We start from the raw sequence: 8,711 nt of genomic DNA, 5'->3' as shown, positions 1-8,711 counted from the left end.
ATCAGAGGCTCAAGGAAAGCCCAATGCTCTAAAATGATGAACATACATATTGATTAATTTTCCAATTTAACAAAGAATAAATATTGTCAATATTAAGGTAATATTAATTTAAACATTGATTCAGGTTTATAAATTCAATGAATTGTTATATATTTATTATAATAATAGCCTAATGTTATAGAGTAGTGATATAAGCTTCATAATAGAGTTGTTCTTAAAGGTTTTTCTTAAGGTGTTCCCATTGAGTTTATAATAATTGTTAATAAAGCAATAATAAAGACAGTTACATAACCCGGTTATTTCCCGGAGCATTGACTGTAAAACAGACGTTTCTGAAAAGTTTACTACAGACACGCCGTTAAGCATGTGTCCACAAACAAAGCATCCTCACACTAGACTCAATAACAATACATTCATTCAACATATTCCATGTGCTGGTCTCGTCCAACATTAAACCTAACTGTTGAATATACCCTTGACTTTAACATAGTCCTCGAAGAAACTGGGTAAACTTGGTGCATCATTAACTGTGACTGTAGGACAGACTCACCTGATATTCGTCTGACTGCCCCGTCTCTTAGCGACACACACAGCACACATAGGTCCGCACGAGACAGGCGAACTGCACATTGTTGAAATAAACTGCGACGATTCAGACATTTGGCAAAGGCACACAGTCTGAGGAGTGACATGTTGACATGTAATAACCGCGTTACTTCTCAACACAGGGCTGCCATCTTAAATAAGACCAAGCTAGTCGCGATGAACGATCATCATGCTCGTGTAAGGCATGTTGAGTAGATCGCAGATATATCGAGTATTGCGTTTTTTGGTAATCTGTGCTAATTATTGGTTTACATTTTCAAGACCAGCTTCTTGTAGACGTTCTCACTTGAAATAGGCATGCTGATGGCAGTAAAATTGTTAAATATTTACATATAATATAACACATAATAATGTCTGTATTTAATATTCATTAAGATTGTATTTATCATATTCCTAAACCCAGCACTTTACGTGTATATGCTCCACATCTGCACCTTATCAAAAATAAATGTATTCATATTTAGACATTTATATACATTGATCTGATGTGTGAATGTATTATGGTACTTTACTACTCTTTGCACTTTCTAGTTGAATGCAAACTGCATTTCGTTGTACTCATGTTCAAAAGTTGAATCTAAAAAAATCGTATCTTTATATTCTGCATTTTATGATCAGGGTAGTCTGAAATGGATAATGAATAATGTTTGGCCTACAGGTGGCAGTCTTATCATAGTAAAGTTAAAGTAGGACTAGGGGTCAAACTGGAGGCCAAGGTGAAAATGACTGTTTTGAATTCAGCTTTAGTGTCATTGCTATATAGTTCATTTTAGAATGGAAAAGTTATGACCATGCTCTAAACACCGGTAAATTGTAGTACAAAATAGATTGAAACTAAAAGTGCAGCCATAAAATGTATTTCCTGTGCTGGGTTTTCTTTTGTTGACTTATATGTGGAAAATACAGCAGGAAAGTTATGGAAAAAAAAATTAATAGAGTAAATTAACACTTGAGAAAACCACAACAATCTTTGTGTTTGTGTATAGTATGTTTTCACAGAGCTGTTTTGTCGCAATCTATGTAAACTTCTCATTAATTAAGGGGAATGCAACACAAGTTAAGTAAACTTCATTTCCATTAGGTAATCCAAAGCTGGTAGTATACACATGCAACCTGCCCTTATAATGACTTGACCAAAGTAGGCTACATTTTACAGTTACTTAAAAAAAATATATTCTTCTTCCAATCAGCTTTTGAATTTCAAACATCATACAGTTCAATCAAGTGTGACTCAGCTCCAAATCGTAAGTAAAACTGAATGTATCTCATTCACATCCTGTGTACTTTCTGACCCCCAGCAGTGTCAGCCTCCCCTTGTCATGCATCCATAAAGCATTCTTAAACACTTTAGCGGGCCTTTGTGTCTCGGCAGGCTGGAGGTTAACACAAGCACTACTTGACAGTGAGAGAGAATTGGGGGGCGGGGGGGGGGGGCAACAGAGAGGGAAATGAGGTCCAGGCAGTACATCTTTTCTCAGTGGAGGCAGTGGCTGAGAGCACAGCGGTGGGTGTCTGCTGCTGAGCTGTAGGTGAGGATCAGGAGGTGTTTGTTGCCACGGTTCACGAGCAGGGCCCCTTGACAGCCTCGTTTGATGTGGTTGGCCCCTGTCGGCGGCTGGCTCTTTGCGCTGGTGTGACAGTCATTGCCGGGTGAGTGACTGTCAATGCCTCGACCGACAAAAGAGGAGAAGACAGGCATTCATGGGGCCTGATAATGGCCAGGCCAGGACAAGGCTGCCATTCTCATACACTTTGATCATGTGGATTCTTTTGCACACCTTTGTAGGGGCTCCCTATTTGTTTAACAGATGGAGAGAGGGCTGTTTTTGATGGAGATACTTCTCTTTGAGATGCTTGTGTTGGTAAATGCTTTTGGCATGTGTTTGCGTGTGTGTGTGTGTGTGTGTGTGTGTGTGTGTGTGTGTGTGTGTGTGTGTGTGTGTGTGTGTGTGTGTGTGTGTGTGTGTGTGTGTGTGTGTGTGTGTGTGTGTGTGTGTGTGTGTGTGTGGTGTGTGTGTGTGTGTGTGTGTGTGTGTGTGTGTGTGTGTGTGTGTGTGTGTGTGTGTGTGTGTGTGTGTGTGTGTGTGTGTGAGCACCACTTCAAATGGAAATGACCTGCGGGAAAGAAAATGCTTTTTAAGTAACTCCCCACATGAAACTCCACATAAGACTGTAACATCTGAGCAGTCGTTTTTTATAGCTTGATTTGAAAACGTTATCAAACTTTTTGCAGTACATTAGCTATTTTTTACAGCCTACTGTAAACTTGCAGAGTACTGGCACGAACATTAAATTCGAAATATTACTCATCACACACTTTGTGTCCATTACTGTCCATTACAGAGACACAGACACCACAATGATCCTTCAGGCTTCTGCACAAACCTTTCCTGGACTGATGTGACTCACAGCTCTTTTAAAGATGTTTTCAATTAGTGAGTCAGTTCAAATGTCCTTAGATGTGTCATGCTACTATTAACAAGTGCATCTTAATAGAATAATTTGAAAAGATCATCTACACTTAAATGATGATGGGTCAACTTCAACATTCAGACAAATCAACCGCATGTATTAGAAGAGGGAACAAATGCTGAGTCATCAGAGATATTTAAAGTGCTTTTTTCAATCCTCACCACTGGCATCCTGTTCTCTGTTGGCTATGGTTTAGGAGGTAGATTGCTCAACGTTAGATAGAAGCATTGGTGGTTCGATCTCCAGCCCTGCATTAAAAACATGTTTAGGCAAGATACTGAAACCCATATTGCTCCCAAGGGCATGGCCAACATTGTGTGAGTGTGTAAAAGTGTATCAATCCTGATGAACAGGTGGATTCTTGTATGGTTGCCTCTGCCCTTGTTTGTTTCTCTATGAAAATAAATTGTTACTTCATGTCCGTGTCCTCTTTTAAGTTCTGATGCATCAGATTAGCAGTGTGCAGATGTTAAATCGCTCCTGACAAGTCACATTTATTATCGTCAACACTATCGGTTAGTTGGATCTCTGCTCGCCGTCCTCTGAAAAACCGGGAGGCTGGATCTCTCAGAACTCTTCGCAGCATCAGATAGACGACCCACTTATCATAAAGCCACTGACAATAGACAATGGCCATTAAGCAGGATATGCAAAAGGCCATGTCCGTTCTGGTGGTCCGGTCAGTTCCGTTAACCATGTCCGCATGTCAACCACATCAGACAGCGCAGCGATGCCAAGCACACCTGTGTTGGCTCTGACACGACAACACAGGCAGTGTTGGACATGCTGAAATGATGAATTGCAAAACAGCTGAAATTATAAGAATTTACTGCCGTGAATAATATGTGTGAGATAATGTCCTTATGTGAGTGTTTTACCTCCTTGCAGTTTAGCTTAAAGAAAGTAAATTATAGTCTGGGAACAGTTTTATGTTAAACACACACCTTCCATACCACTGAGTTACAAACGGGCAGCATGTCAGTACTAAAAGCACGAGGTCATGGGTGAGCTAAAAGACAACAACAAGAGCAAAAGGGAGAAAGAGTTAGACAAGGACTTAGCAGGCAGGCATAACAATTAATAATAGGGAGCTATTACTGAGGGATTGTCAGTGCTAGGAGGGAGGTCGGGTTTCAGACCCTTTTGAAGACTTTGATGGTACAAAACAGGCCTCATTATAGAGATATTATCTCTATTCATACACTTACAGAGCCGCTTGGATTCCTGCTGGGAAAGATTAGATTCCTCCACTTGAGAACATCCTCCTTGGGTGCCTGGCTCACAGAGTGGTGTTCTCAGCTCAGGGCACACCCACACAGCACGGCTCGACTCAGCCTGAGCTCGACAACCGTTTCCAGTGATGTACCTGAACGCGTTCAATGAACGATCGTTCATGAACGCGTTCATATTTTGGGCGAACGTGAACTGAACGTACTGTATTTCCGCTAGATGAACGTAATTGAGAACGCGTTCATTCTCAGCGCTGTATAACGGCGTTCAAACGTGCGTTCATTCTCAGCACTGTATTATAACGGCGTTCAAAAGTGTGCCAGATTTCATATGCCTTTCAGCCGAAAATCCAGTTAAAACACACCGTAAACAGGCTTCAAAATAATGCGGAAAACCACCCAATCTGGCAACAGCAAGCTGCCTGTGACGCGTACGCGCCTGTCACCCCTGGCTGTCGCACTAAAATATAAATATACTAAATATATCAGACTCCTCACAACAAACAATGTGGAACCGCGGAACCGGCGAGCATTGAATGAATGAATGAATTAGTATGGACGAAGCCGAGAGCAGCTGCAGCAGCACTCGCTCAGAGTGAGACTCTACGGCAGGGGTGGGGAACCTCCGGCCTCCGGCCGTATACGGCCCGCGAGACAATTTGGTACGGCCCTCGAGGTAATTTATAAACACACGCAAAAAATAAAAAAATGAAAGAAATCTAGACCGCAAAAAAATTAAACAAGCGAGTACCTGTTTTTCCTGGCCAAGGTCAGGGTCCTTGAACACAACACGAGCCTAACGTGTCATCACGTGGTATATGTCTCGACTGACAGGGGTGCAGTTCTGACGGAGAGCACCAGAACGCCACTCCAGCACTTCAGAAATTGCAGTACCGATAAGTCCGTACACATGCCACAGTTTCTGCGTGTCTGTGTCTTTAGTTGTAAGCCCAGTGGCGATCTGCTCATCTGTCATACAGTCAATAACTGTGTTGTTGTCATTAGCATCTGGTTAGCTAGCTATGCTAACGAATATAAGAAGCTTTGTCTACAACCAGTGAGGTAAAGGCACATCTTTATATGATCATTATAGTTATAAAAAAAATAAGAGAATAAAGTAAACAGGTATAAAATACTATAAGACAGTTATTAATAAAGAAGAATACAGTTTGAAAGGGTAGTGATTTGTCAAATATCCATAAATTAAAAGAAAATCTGCTTACAGTTGTGTTTGGGTGTTGAGAGATGTGTCCATAGATCTCCTAATGTTGCTCTCAAAGTGCAACACATCTTGCCAGGGGAGCATGCCCCCCGGACCCCTCTAGAGGAGGTTAGGTCCCCCCCACTTAAACCATGTTCACATGGATAGGAAACTAAATACATTTGCACACATCTTGTGTCCATAAATTATCTTTCTGTTTAGGTGGTCACGCCACACCCTGCACGTGCATGCATACGCGAGTCATGGTGAGATATCTGGATTAGGAGGTTGCTTTTTCTTTGCACAGAATGAAATGAATGAGCTGTGATTTTAGTTTTTTTAAGCAGAGGTCAATAACTTGTACGGCCCTCTGAGGATATTGTAAAAATTGAAATGGCCCATTAACATCGTACAGGAGACAAATAATAGCTCGCAGCAACTTATTGAAAAAAGAACTATGAACTATAAATTAGTTCATTTTTGAAACCATGAACTTTAGTTCAACATTTTGAATTATGAACTATGAACTGAACTAGTTCATTTTAAAATATGTGAACTGTGAACTGAACTAGTTCATGTAGAAAGTGAACTTTCCCAACACTGACCGTTTCATGGATTAACATGAAGTTGTGTACACACTCATGGTCCTCAGAGGATGAATCCAAATGTCCCAAGGGTCGAACTTACATGGAGAAGCAACGTTTAGTTAATATGCTCAATATATCTGGAACAAACTCCTATTTGTTGCCGCCTTTTATTAAATCAAATAATGATTTATATGTTGCACTGCACTGTACAATTTCTTTCAGTATTTGTGTTGGCTTTTATTGACTGTCTTTAAATGTATTTCAATATATTCTTACTGTCTTTAATACTTTTTGGAAATAACTTTGAATTGCCTTGTGTTAAAATATGCTATGTAAATAAATGTGTCTTGCCTTGCCTAATGTTTTTGTTTACACACAGTCTTTTCCTCTAACACCACCATGAGGTAGACACTTATGGTTTAGAAGTTTTAACAACTCTCAGATGGCTTGGCATAATTCTAACTGTTCCTCGAGCAACATCATCTTGTCGAATTTCAAGTCCTTTGGTTTATGACTGGTCCAAATTAGCTAATCATTAGCAAACTCAGATGTGGTAGAATTGATGTCAATGCACCACTGTGCCAAAATCCCCTGAAGAAAAGTCAAGCAGACGCGTACTTGGAAGAACTCGTAGTGGTTCTGTTTTAATTACACTTTCTGGAGTCCGTTCAGAGGACCCATCTCACATGTGCGCCCAGTTGTGTTTAGGACTTATCTGTTTGTTCACAGTACACAGGAGTCCTTTTATTAGCATATGTGCACCTTCTGATAAATAACTGACACCTTTTATATAATCTCTAATAAAGATTAGACTCACACAGACACTTTCATTACATCGTTGGTAATTCTTTCCAAAAGTGTTCTTGTACTTGTTTTTGATCCAGGAAACTGAGTTTCTACAGTGGATTACACCCTGACTTTATCATAAATTGGCGTCTGGACATTTAGGAAATCCTCAGTATATGTTATGTGAATTCTATTTGTTTCTAACTTCAAACATAGACATTGTACAATAGCAAGAGATTGCACGTTATGACATTTAACAAAGTAATACATGATGCCTGTGTCCGCTCCGACACTGAGCTCAGAGCCCAAACATTTGCTTCCATGACACTACAAAGCAATCTGCTGCCACATCTGACACTCACATGAGGCCGGAGCTTTGTTCTTGACCTCAGGGGACACTCTGATTTTTGAGAAGTGATACAGCAGAGTGATTGTGTGATTATAATTACAGGGAATTTTGGCAAAGGATAGACAATAGTAACTTCCTGGGGCTTCTAAACCTTTTCGCACTTTCTCTTTTTTCCGGCCATTCTGTCTGTCTTTGTTTCGTTTGTGTTTAATTGTTTAGTTAATTTTTTTTTCTCATACTGCCTGTGCTGCAGCACCTCTTTTCACCCTCTGTCTGAAACCAGAGCCCAGTATGTTCTGATTGGTTGGCTGGCTGGCTCTGTTGTGATTAGTCAACCGCTTAGAGATGTCCCGCCCCTTAGCCTATCAGGAAAAAGGTGTCTGCGAAGGTATTAAAATGTGATGTCACTATTTGATGGTAGTAAACAAGGGAGTCCAATCAAGGCGTGTGTGTAAGAGACACTCCCACTGGAGGAAACTTTGGGATTTTAGCCTTTGCAGACCATTTATATGCACAAAAAGCTACATTTCACATTACAGGAAAGAGAAAAAAAACATAACATCATCAAGGGGTGTATGGATTTGTTTTTTACAGTGAACTATGTTACTTCTTCAGTACCAAAATAATGTGTCAGTTACTAACAAATGAATTTGCAAATATTTTTCCAAAATGGCCGTGATGGTGCTCCCAGCGTTTTACACTTTTGGCCCTTATTAAGCAAAGTTACTGCTACACAAACACCTTGTAATTCTTTGTTAACAAATAAAGTGTTTCCTATTACAGGGCTGAGAGAGAGAACAATAAATGAAATACCAAGCAATCCTGCAAACACTCAGATGTCCTAAATAAAAACTTTAAATGTTTTATATTTGTTGAAGATGGGCCATACGACATAATCAAAAACGTATTCACAATTATCTCTCTCCTTGTCTTTTGTCTTTCATTGTTTTTCATTCGGACTCCAACCAGTTCGATTAATCACTAAAAACTCAAATCTGTCTTTCGCAGAACAGATTTAATTTCCAAGAACAGAGATAGGAGAACACAGCAGACACAGCAGCGTTGTTTAATTGAGGGTGAAAAGACTGTGATTTTTACGAAGGGCCCAGATCTATGCTGAAAGTATAGCTTTGATGAGGAGCCTGGCGGGCACTGAGGACCAGAACCTACTGGCAGGAGTGGCTTGGGGGAGTCGGGGTGCTGGAGCTGGGAGTTTGGTGAAAGAGGCGAATGGTGTTTCTTTTATGACGTTAAGGTTTAAATAGGGGCTAGGGGGACAGCAAGTCTCTGGAGGCAGTTAACAAGCTAAAGAGTGTGAAGTGACTGTCACCCTCTCTGAACACACACTCCTCAAACACACATCCAGCACCAGACAAGCCTCAGGGTGGTATACTCATAATTGAGGGGCTCTTTTAAAAAGGGGCTCTTTTAAAAAGGACCTAATTGCCACCACAAACTGCAGAGCCCCACTTCCAAACTGG

This window comes from Pseudochaenichthys georgianus, chromosome 4 (genome assembly GCF_902827115.2).
Source record: "Pseudochaenichthys georgianus chromosome 4, fPseGeo1.2, whole genome shotgun sequence".
Lineage (NCBI taxonomy): Eukaryota > Metazoa > Chordata > Actinopteri > Perciformes > Channichthyidae > Pseudochaenichthys > Pseudochaenichthys georgianus.
Note: the sequence above shows the minus strand (reverse complement) of the source record.